Here is a 10316-nt window from a genome sequence, read left to right as displayed (position 1 = left end):
TCACAGACATCTGAGGGATGCCTGCTTTAAGAATTCTTTGTACATCAAGTCACAGGTCTTACAACTAGTTATTGGATGTACTAAATATACGGTTGTGCAAAACCTTTGAGCTCCCTTTCAAACTGACACATGTGTTACAACAACCCCTTTCCATCTCACAGTTTTCCATGTATCTTGCAATCTTTATTCTGAAAACTACGTGGTAAGTTTCCCATTGCTTTCCGCATATCTAAATATGTCATGCCTTAAATACTTACCTTAAAGATGACTGAGTTACAGACAGACACTTACACATTCCTTCACACCTCACACACATGGAAGCAGCAATCTGGATGGAGCAGGAAAGGGATAGCTGTGTACTGGCAGAGGGAGAGAAGAGTGCCATCTGGCGGAGTGTGCAGGCACTAGCCTGCAAACAGGCACAGCATCGGGAGGCTGTGGGGCAGGAAGATGAGGAAACACAGCGAAAAAGGAGAGGAGTGGGGAAGGGAAAGACAAGTGGGTGTGATGGCTGAAGGTGGTACACAAAGATAGTGGGAGACAAGAATAGGAAGCAATCTGTTGGAACAGTATGTTTGTTACCATAGGTTGAGGCAGAGATAATTACGGGAGTGAAGTATGTGTAGTAAGGATAAATCTTATCTGCACAGTTCAGAAAAGCTAGTGGTGGAGGGGAGGATCCAGATGGCTCTGGTAGTACCCACTGAAACCAAGTGAGTTGTGTTCAGCTGCATGTTGTGCTACAGACTGGTCTACTGCACTTGCCCTGATGCATAGCCAGTTTATATATGGACCACCTGAAGTGGATGGAAGAGAAGGTGTAGAGGCTGCAAATGAATGAAAATAGCATTTCTTTGCCCCGAGTCCAGATCATGAAGATATCATCACTGACCGTGAACCAATCAAGGAGTTTGGCATGGTAGGAATTATCCTCTAGATGGCCTGTAGTCAGGTCAGCATAAGACGGTGCCACAGATCTATTTGTATACATCCCCCTCAAAGGAGATGTAGTTGTGATTTAGGATAAAGTTAGTAGGGTGTATTAGGAATGAGGTGGTAGGTTTGGAGTCCCAAAGGACATTGGAAAGGATAGTGTTCAATAGCACTAAGATCATCATCATAACAGATGTTGGTGTATAGAGAGGTGGCATTAAGGGGAGTTGGAACGCCCTATCTCGACAACGTTAAATTTAGTGACTTGGCTTCCCTGCATTTCAGGAACCACTGTAGCCATGGCATGAAACTTTTACAGGACATTAAACTGTATGTTCTGAGTCTACTGAACTACAGCAATTGCATTTCAGTCACTGCTTTCAGAAATACAATTTTTTAATTACATGGCTAAAATTTTGTGTACTTTTTTTGTATATTATCCAAAATAATTTTAATTATACATAACATTAAGTTGTTCTTTTAGTTCAGTAGACTCAGAATATGTATGTTATCACTTCCTGAAAATTTGAATATTCTACTTGAATTTGTTTCTGAGATTTACGGGGAAATGCAACAGTAAATGTAAATTTTCAGGAAAGGCGTCTTAAGTTTCAAAAGACTGTATCCCACTTAACACATGCCCCCCCCCCTCCCCACTCAAAAGCACCCTGCACCATACTGTATATTATCCTCTTGATCTTTTTCCAAGTGTTTTCTTCTTTCTGGACGCCTTAGTGGCCAACTGTGCTGCATACTCGGCTTTATCAATGCGAACCTGGTCCATCAGTTAAAGTTCTCTGATGCAATTTGCTCCAATATTAATTCCCAAATGCTGTAGCAACAGCTTCATTTGCAACGCCCTTCATTGACTCACATGTAACAGATTCCACAGCAGCTCCAATAAACCCTGCATACTTGTCGATTTTACAAGGTGGGCGTGCCATATTCATCACAGCACACGTTGTTTCTGCTGCAGTGTGTCCTTTACCGATAGCTCTCAATCCATAAAGCCACCTAATATTTACTTCAAAATAATTATCTTTACACTTATCATAATTCCAAAATGAATGAGCATATTTACAACTGGCACAATTAATGATAAGTTTCCTGGCTAGTCCATTTGATACCTCACTGTCTTCATGTAAACTGACTGGCCCTCCACATATTTTACAACACATACGCTCACCTAACACCCTTATTAGGAAATGTAAATCTATCAGAATATAACCTAACCTACCATTTACATCACTTTTGTTTGAAAACTGTGTATCACAACATTTTATTTTAATCTTTAAAGTGTTAATGGGTGTTTCTCTAGATACTGACGAGTTTGCCCGCATTTCATTGTCTGTAACTTCACACGCCACATGTTGAAAACGATGTTTCCCTTTATTCAAAAATCTATTACCATGAAACCCATGTTGCTTAAAAACACTTCATTTTGGTGTCACACTTTACTTTTTGAGAGATTTACCAATCTATTTGTCACATTTCCTTGGAAAAATGTTAGCTCTTTGACATACGAAGTGTGTTTATACTATGAAATGATACAATACTGTTTTTGATAGTACTACCAATACAAACACGTAATTTAACCTTTGTAACACAACAATCCACAGCCCTCTATATAAAAAAATTACCGATTTTATTAGATCTTGAAGTAATGCATGCAAGTTCACAACCCTGGTCCCCTACTTTCATGAAATTTTGAAGATATACATATGTAAATAAATATAAAATTTGTTTGTTTCATATATTTATTTATTTGCACTTTCTTTGCTACTTAGTATTTCTCTTCCATATGATATGCAAAAAAACAGTCTCCAAGATGTAACGCAACTCCACAAGACTATCACATTAAGTTTGTTGTTCTCCTTTTTTTGTTTTTGGGACATACTTCGCAGTTTCTTCATTTTCGTTTATTCATTTCAGAAATAAGTATTACTTGGTGTTACTTTATGTGACTGGAAAGTGTGTCAACTGGATCATTAGGAGACTACGCAACGTAGTGGCAACCTCCAAGTTTTGCTCAGAAGCAGGTACATGGTCTTTTATCCACGAATCAGGCACTTTCAATAAAAACTCAGAGACTCTTGTGATCTGTATTGAAATATTGCCATGTACGGAATGCATTAAATAATGCGCAATTAGAGGTACATGCAAACCTTTATTGACCATTTTATAGTTTTTCTGTGTATAGGATAAAAACTCAAATATTGGCCAGCCCGTTCCACTCCTTTCATGCATTTGTTGTTGTCTAATACACTTTCACGTTTTTTTAAATTGCGTAATTGGTTTTTCTACATTTTCTTTGAGTGTCAGTCAAAGTGAAATTATGTATTGTAGAGATCATTTGTATAGTTTTAGTTTTCTAAGCTCTCCATACCTGTGCAAGGACTTCACCTTTCCGTTGATGACAAGCTACAAACACATTGACTTTTATGCGCTTTAATTTTTCCGGGTACCCTCTATTTTGCCGTATCGTTCCACAAACTCGAATTTTCTTTTCAAGCAACTTCTCTGAAAGTTCCACTCTCCATATGAAGGTTGGCATCACTGGTTTTGCTAAAGGCTGTCCAGTGCCAGAATATATCTTGAATGAGGAAATTCATCCTGTACTCTATAATCACAGAGCATCTGAATGGGTATTCCATATTTAGTAATTTTCGACGGATTGTAAACTTTAAAATTTAACCGTCAACGCCACAGTATCATTCCTTCATCAACTAAGATGTTTTGTCTTAGATTAAAAGTTTCTTTAAACTTTTTGGAAAAATAAATAATTATGAATACCACTTTGAAAAGCAGGACAGCATTGTCCAGTTTATTGTTGTTGTCGAAAAAATGTAAAAAATGGTAATATTTGTCTGAATCGGTTGCGGGACATCGTTTTGCGAAATATTAGTGTGTGTATCAACGGATTTGTTGACCAATAATCATCGATCCATGCTTTTAATTCCCATAAGAATAGCAAGCCCAAACCAATTTCTACGTTCGGGTCTCGTAACGTTGACAAATTTGGCATATTCTTTATCCAGTTTCCTTCTATTGCAATTTTGATTATAGTACTTGCTGGTTTCATGACTAATATATTCAAATGGACCATTCCCAATATATAAATCTACGATATCCTGTGTATCATTGGGAAATAAGTTGGACAGTGAAGGAAGTCGGCTGTGCCCTTTCGAAGGAACCATCCCAGCATTTGCCTGGAGCGATTTAGGGAAATCACGGAAAACCTAAATCGGGATGGCCAGATGCAGGATTGAACCGTCGTCCTCCCGAATGCGAGTCCAGTGTGCTAACCACTCTGCGCCACCTCGCTCAGTCGAAAGGGGATCCTTCAAGTTTATTATTGGTCCTAGGTAAATCAAAATCTGACCACTGTGCACCGTCTTCTTCATCTGATTCATCCAAATCGGTTGGGAACCATACTGTTCGCCGAACTCTTCTTGAAAGTATTTCACTATCTTCCAACGATTCTGCTTCACTTTCATTTTTTTTGATATCCAATGTCTTCTTCCCAATCGGTCAAATCATCTGGAACATCAGCCGAGACGTCCGCGCATTCATCGTAAATAATCATATTGTCTCTTTTGTCTGCATCATATTGTGTCTTTTGTCTGCCATGATGAAAGGGCACAAATACTTCAAAAAACTTATTGACGTGTATAACTTATTGTTATCTAAACAAAACATCAACAGAATGCAAAAGATACTAAAGTGCTGTTGCCGGACACTATGCTCACGACACTACAGTGGTGTCGCCGGCCACTGAGCGATACTACGCACACAACACCACTGTGGTGCTGCCGGCTGTTGATCACTATTTCGCACACAATACCACTGTGGTGCCGCCAGAGGGAATAGTGTTAACAGTGACGATTAGGGTTCTAGGAAGTAAAGGAGTGGGGATGGTGGAGAGGCGGTGAAGGAAGTGGTTGGTATCTTTGACATGGAAGGCTGGATTGTGTGAAAGTGGTTGGAGATGGTGTCAACAAGGGGCAAAATTCTTTCAGTGGGGTCACAATAATCAGTCTCAATTTTAAATGTGCCTACCTGCAACTTGCGTGTCATCTTTTCGGTAAGTTATGATCATCTTTTCCGTACATCATGATATTCCAACCTGGAGTTTCTATTAGCTGATCATGTCTTGAATACTTATACAAGGTGACAGTTGTCACCAGATGATTTAATACAAGTCTCTTTCAACTCAAACTATTGCAATCTACGTCTGCTTGAACCTGTTTACTGTTATCAAGCTTTTGTCTGCCTCTACAATTTTAATCCTCCCTCCTTCACTTCAGGTTGAGTTCCCAATCTACTCATTCAGGATGTGCAACACAGCTATTTTAACACACACACACACACACACACACACACACACACAGATAGAGAGAGCGCACACTTTTGTAACACTTCTTTCCAGTGACTTGTATTCTTTAGTCTGTACTGCTTCCTAAGCCCCTTCGCATCTGGATAAAAAGGCATTCTGAAAATTGCACAGTCTAATACAGAAAGTAATTTATCTCGCACATCTGACAATCAAACAAAATGTACCAAATTTGGGAAGAAATGAAAGCATACAGGAGTTTGCTGGTAGTCGTGCATATTCTTTCCAGTGTGGAAATGAGAGGTGCCGTATCTTAATGGATTTATATTGAATATAAGATCCAGTCAATAATTATTATTTTAAAGTAAAAATTTTAACAAGCATTTCTTAGCAGTGAGCCATTTAAATCTTGATTCTGAAGACTTGGGCTACAGCCATCAGTTGTCATGATTTGGTTCACACATTCTACAATTCAACTCGTTTATTTGTTGTAGTATTATTAGAGGAACATTATCACTGTCATGGTTGTCAGTGTTTAATGTTTTGTTGATAGACACAGAGTAACAGGATAACTCTATTACAAACTACTGCACGCATATATGTTAAGATAGAAAAGGCAATGCATATCCCATGGTTGTCTTAGGGGAACCATTTGGCATTCACCTAAAGTGAAACATGGAAGAAAACATTAAAAACTATAGACTCACTCTTCTTTAATGTGAATTCTAAAACTTCTGTGCTGAACTTGGTTACATATTGTTTATGTTATGTGACGAACTGTTATCCTACACACTTGTAGCAGCTGAAGCACCAAACAGTAACTGATGTATGGAATAATTTCAAATTAAACTTTCATTCCCCACTCTCGCTACTGTATTCTAGCCAAACCTTTCCACAACAAATAAAAACTGAACTGATAAAGCATTATGAATTAATTCATACTTCCTTGCCTAATCATATCAGTAATACTAAAAGGAAACACAGCGTAGCAAAACCACATCACAGTGTCAATTATTACTTGCACCATTTAATATACAACATTACTCTAAAGTGGTGTAAATGTTGTCATTCCTGAAGTACCAACATTTATTGTTTCCTACTCTACAGAGGAGATATACTTTGAAGATGGGTCATCCTTTTTGACTGGTGATTACCTACATCCACATGTGTGGAATCTTTTCTCATCACATGCCTACTATGTCTGTCAGCAATGCTCTGTAGTTTGAAAGTCAGAAGGATGTGCATTTCCAACACCAAAATGAAGAAATTTAATTTGTTCATATTTTCTATCCTACCATTATGATGTGCAACAATGGTGATGTATGAGAATTTATTCCTCTTTTATATTATCAACAGATATTGTCTGAATTTTCTAATACTGAGAACTTAGGAGTGCTCTAGGTTTTACTTGGGAAGAAACTTGCAGTAGCCATGTCACATAAATTTGTCGTCATTGTTGACAATTGATTGCAACAGTAGTAACTGTCATCTTCTGGTCTTCAAAATGATTTTGCTATAAAAGTTTTCCATTGTGAGTTAGTATCTCATACCAAGTTGCCATCATTCTTGTTGTGGTCTTCAATGTGAAGACTGGTTTGATGCAGCTCTCCAGGCTACTCTATCCTGTAGAAGCCTCTTCATCTCAAGATTAACTACTGCAGCTTACGTCCTACTGAATCGGCTTACTGTACTCATCTCTTCGTCTCCTTTTACAATTTTTACCCCTGCCTCTCTCCCTCCAATATCAAACTGGTGATCCCTTGAGGTCTCACAATGTGTCTTATCAACCAATCCCATCTTCTAGACTGGTTGTGCCACAAATTCCTTTTTTTCCACAATTTATTTCAGTACCTCCTTATTAGTTACATGATCCAACCATCTAATCTTCAGCATTCTTCTGTAACACCACATTTCAAAGCTTATGTTCTCTTCTTGTCTAAACTATTTATCGTCGATGTTTCACTTATATACATGGCTGCACTCCACACAAATATTTTAAGAAAAGACTTTGTAACATTAAATTTAATGGTCATGGGTGACTGGAATTCGTCAGTAGGAAAAGGGAGAGAAGGAAACATAGTGGGTGAATATGGATTGGGGCTAAAAAATGGAAGAGGAAGCCGTCTGGTAGAATTTTGCACAGAGCATAACTTATTCATAGCTAACACATGGTTCAAGACTCATAAAAGAAGGTTGTAAACATGGAAGAATCCTGGAGATACTAAAAGGAACCAGGTTTTAAATTGTAAGACATTTCCAGGGGCAGATGCGGACTCTGACCACAATCTATTGGTTATGAACTGTAGATAGAAACTGCAAAAAGGTGCTAATTTATGGAGATGGGACCTGGATAAACTGACTAAACCAGAGGTTGTACAGAGTTTCAGGGAGAGCATAAGGGAACAATTGACAGGAATGGCGGAAAGAAATACAGAAGAAGAAGAAGAATGGGTAGCTTTGAGAGATGAAGTAGTGAAGGCAGCGGAGGATCAAGTAGGTAAAAAGACGAGGGCTAGTAGAAATCCTTGGGTAACAGAAGAAATATTGAATTTAATTGATGAAAGGAGAAAATATAAAAATGCAGTAAATGAAGCAGGCAAAAAGGAATACAAACGTCTCAAAAATGAGATCGACAGGAAGTGCAAAATGGCTAAGCAGGGATGGCTAGAGGACAAATATAAGGATGTAGAGGCTTATCTCACTAGGGGTAAGATAGATACTGCCTACAGGAAAATTAAAGAGAACTTTGGAGAAAAGAGAGCCACTTGTATGAATAACAAGAGCTCAGATGGAAACCCAGTTCTTAGCAAGGAAGGGAAAGCAGAAAGGTGGAAGGAGTATATAGAGGGTCTATACAAGGGCGATGTACTTGAGGACAATATTATGGAAATGGAAGAGAATGTAGATGAAGATGAAATGGGAGATATGATACTGCGTGAAGAGTTTGACAGAGCACTGAAAGACCTGAGTCGAAACAAGGCCCCGGGAGAAGACAACATTCCATTAGAACTACTGACGGCCTTGGGAGAGCCAGTCATGACAAAACTCTACCATCTGGTGAGCAAGATGTATGAGACAGGTGAAATACCCTCAGACTTCAAGAAGAATATAATAATTCCAATCCCAAAGAAAGCACGTGTTGACAGATGTGAAAATGACCGAACTATCAGTTTAATAAGTCACAGCTGCAAAATACTAATGCGAATTCTTTACAGACGAATGGAAAAACTGGTAGAAGCAAAACTCGGGGAAGATTAGTTTGGATTCCGTAGAAATGTTGGAACACGTGAGGCAATACTAACCTTACGACTTATCTTAAAAGAAAGATTAAGAAAAGGCAAACCTACGTTTCTAGCATTTGTAGACTTAGAGAAAGCTTTAGACAATGTTAACTGGAATACTCTCTTTCAAATTCTGAAGGTGGCAGGGGTAAAATACAGGGAGCGAAAGGCTATTTACAATTTGTACAGAAACCAGATGGCAGTTATAAGAGTCGAGGGACATGAAAGGGAAGCAGTGGTTGGGAAGGGAGTAAGACAGGGTTGTAGCCTCTCCCCGATGTTATTCAATCTGTATATTGAGCAAGCAGTAAAGAAACAAAAGAAAAGTTCGGAGTAGGTATTAAAGTTCATGGAGAAGAAATAAAAACTTTGAGGTTCGCCGATGACATTGTAATTCTGTCAGAGACAGCAAAGGACTTGGAAGAGCAGTTGAACGGAATGGACAGTGTCTTGAAAGGAGGATATAAGATGAACATCAACAAAAGCAAAACGAGGATAATGGAATGTAGCCAAATTAAATCGGGTGATGCTGAGAGAATTAGATTAGGAAATGAGACACTTGAAGTAGTAAAGGAGTTTTGCTATTTAGGGAGTAAAATAACTGATGATGGTCGAAGTAGAGAGGATATAAAATGTAGACTGGCAATGGCAAGGAAAGCGTTTCTGAAGAAGAGAAATTTGTTAACATCGAGTATACATTTAAGTGTCAGGAAGTCGTTTCTGAAAGTATTTGTATGGAGTGTAGCCCTGTATAGAAGTGAAACATCGATGATAACTAGTTTGGACAAGAAGAGAATAGAAGCTTTCGAAATGTGGTGCTACAGAAGAATGCTGAAGATAAGGTAGGTAGATCACGTAACTAATGAGGAGGTATTGAATAGGATTGGAGAGAAGAGAAGTTTGTGGCACAACTTGACTAGAAGAAGGGATCGGTTGGTAGGACATGTTTTGAGGCATCAAGGGATCACAAATTTAGCATTGGAGGGCAGCGTGGAGGGTAAAAATCGTAGAGGGAGACCAAGAGATGAATACACTAAGCAGATTCAGAAGGATGTAGGTTGCAGTAGGTACTGGGAGATGACACAGGATAGAGTAGCATGGAGAGCTGCATCAAACCAGTCTCAGGACTGAAGACCACAACAACAACAACACTTAAGTCTACATTCATTGTTAATAAATTACTCTTTATTAGAAATGCTATTTTTTTTTTTTTGTTGCCCATCTACATTTTATATCCTCTCTACTGAAGTAGAAAGGATAAGTTATTTTAATACCCAAATAACGAAACTCTATTACTTTTAGTATCTCGTCTCCTAATCTAATTCCCACATTCCACTATCATTGATGTTCATCTTATATCCTCCTTTCAAGACATCGTCCATTCCTTCGCTGTGTCTGACAGAATTGCAATGTCATCGGAAAACCTCAAAGTTTTTATTTCTTCTTTGTGAACTGAAATTTCTACTCCGAAGTTTTCTTTGGTTTACTTTGTTCAATGTGCAGATTGAGTGGTATCAGCAACAGGCTACAAAACTATCTCTATCCCTTTGCACCCAATGCTTCCCTTTCGTGCCCCTCCCCTCTTGTAACTGCCCTCTGGTTTCTGTGGAAATTGTATGTAGCTTTTTGCTGCCTATATTTTACCCCTAGTACCTTCATAATTTTGAAGACCGTATTCCGGTCAACCATGTCAAAAGCTATCTTGTAAGTATACAAATGCTATCAACGTATGTTTGCTTTTCCTCAACCCACTTTGTAAGGAGAATCAT

At 38.5% G+C, this 10316-nt stretch overlaps 1 protein-coding gene across 8 annotated transcripts in view; it reads right to left on the bottom strand.

Annotated features, from left to right (window-relative positions):
* LOC126482314 (cation-independent mannose-6-phosphate receptor) overlaps positions 1–10316 on the bottom strand; it is a 768212-nt gene that overhangs the window by 396917 nt on the left and 360979 nt on the right. The window lies entirely within an intron of this gene.

Source organism: Schistocerca serialis, chromosome 1 (genome assembly GCF_023864345.2).
Source record: "Schistocerca serialis cubense isolate TAMUIC-IGC-003099 chromosome 1, iqSchSeri2.2, whole genome shotgun sequence".
In the NCBI taxonomy this organism is placed as follows: Eukaryota; Metazoa; Arthropoda; class Insecta; order Orthoptera; family Acrididae; genus Schistocerca; species Schistocerca serialis.
Note: the sequence above shows the minus strand (reverse complement) of the source record. Positions and strands in the feature narration are given on the sequence as shown.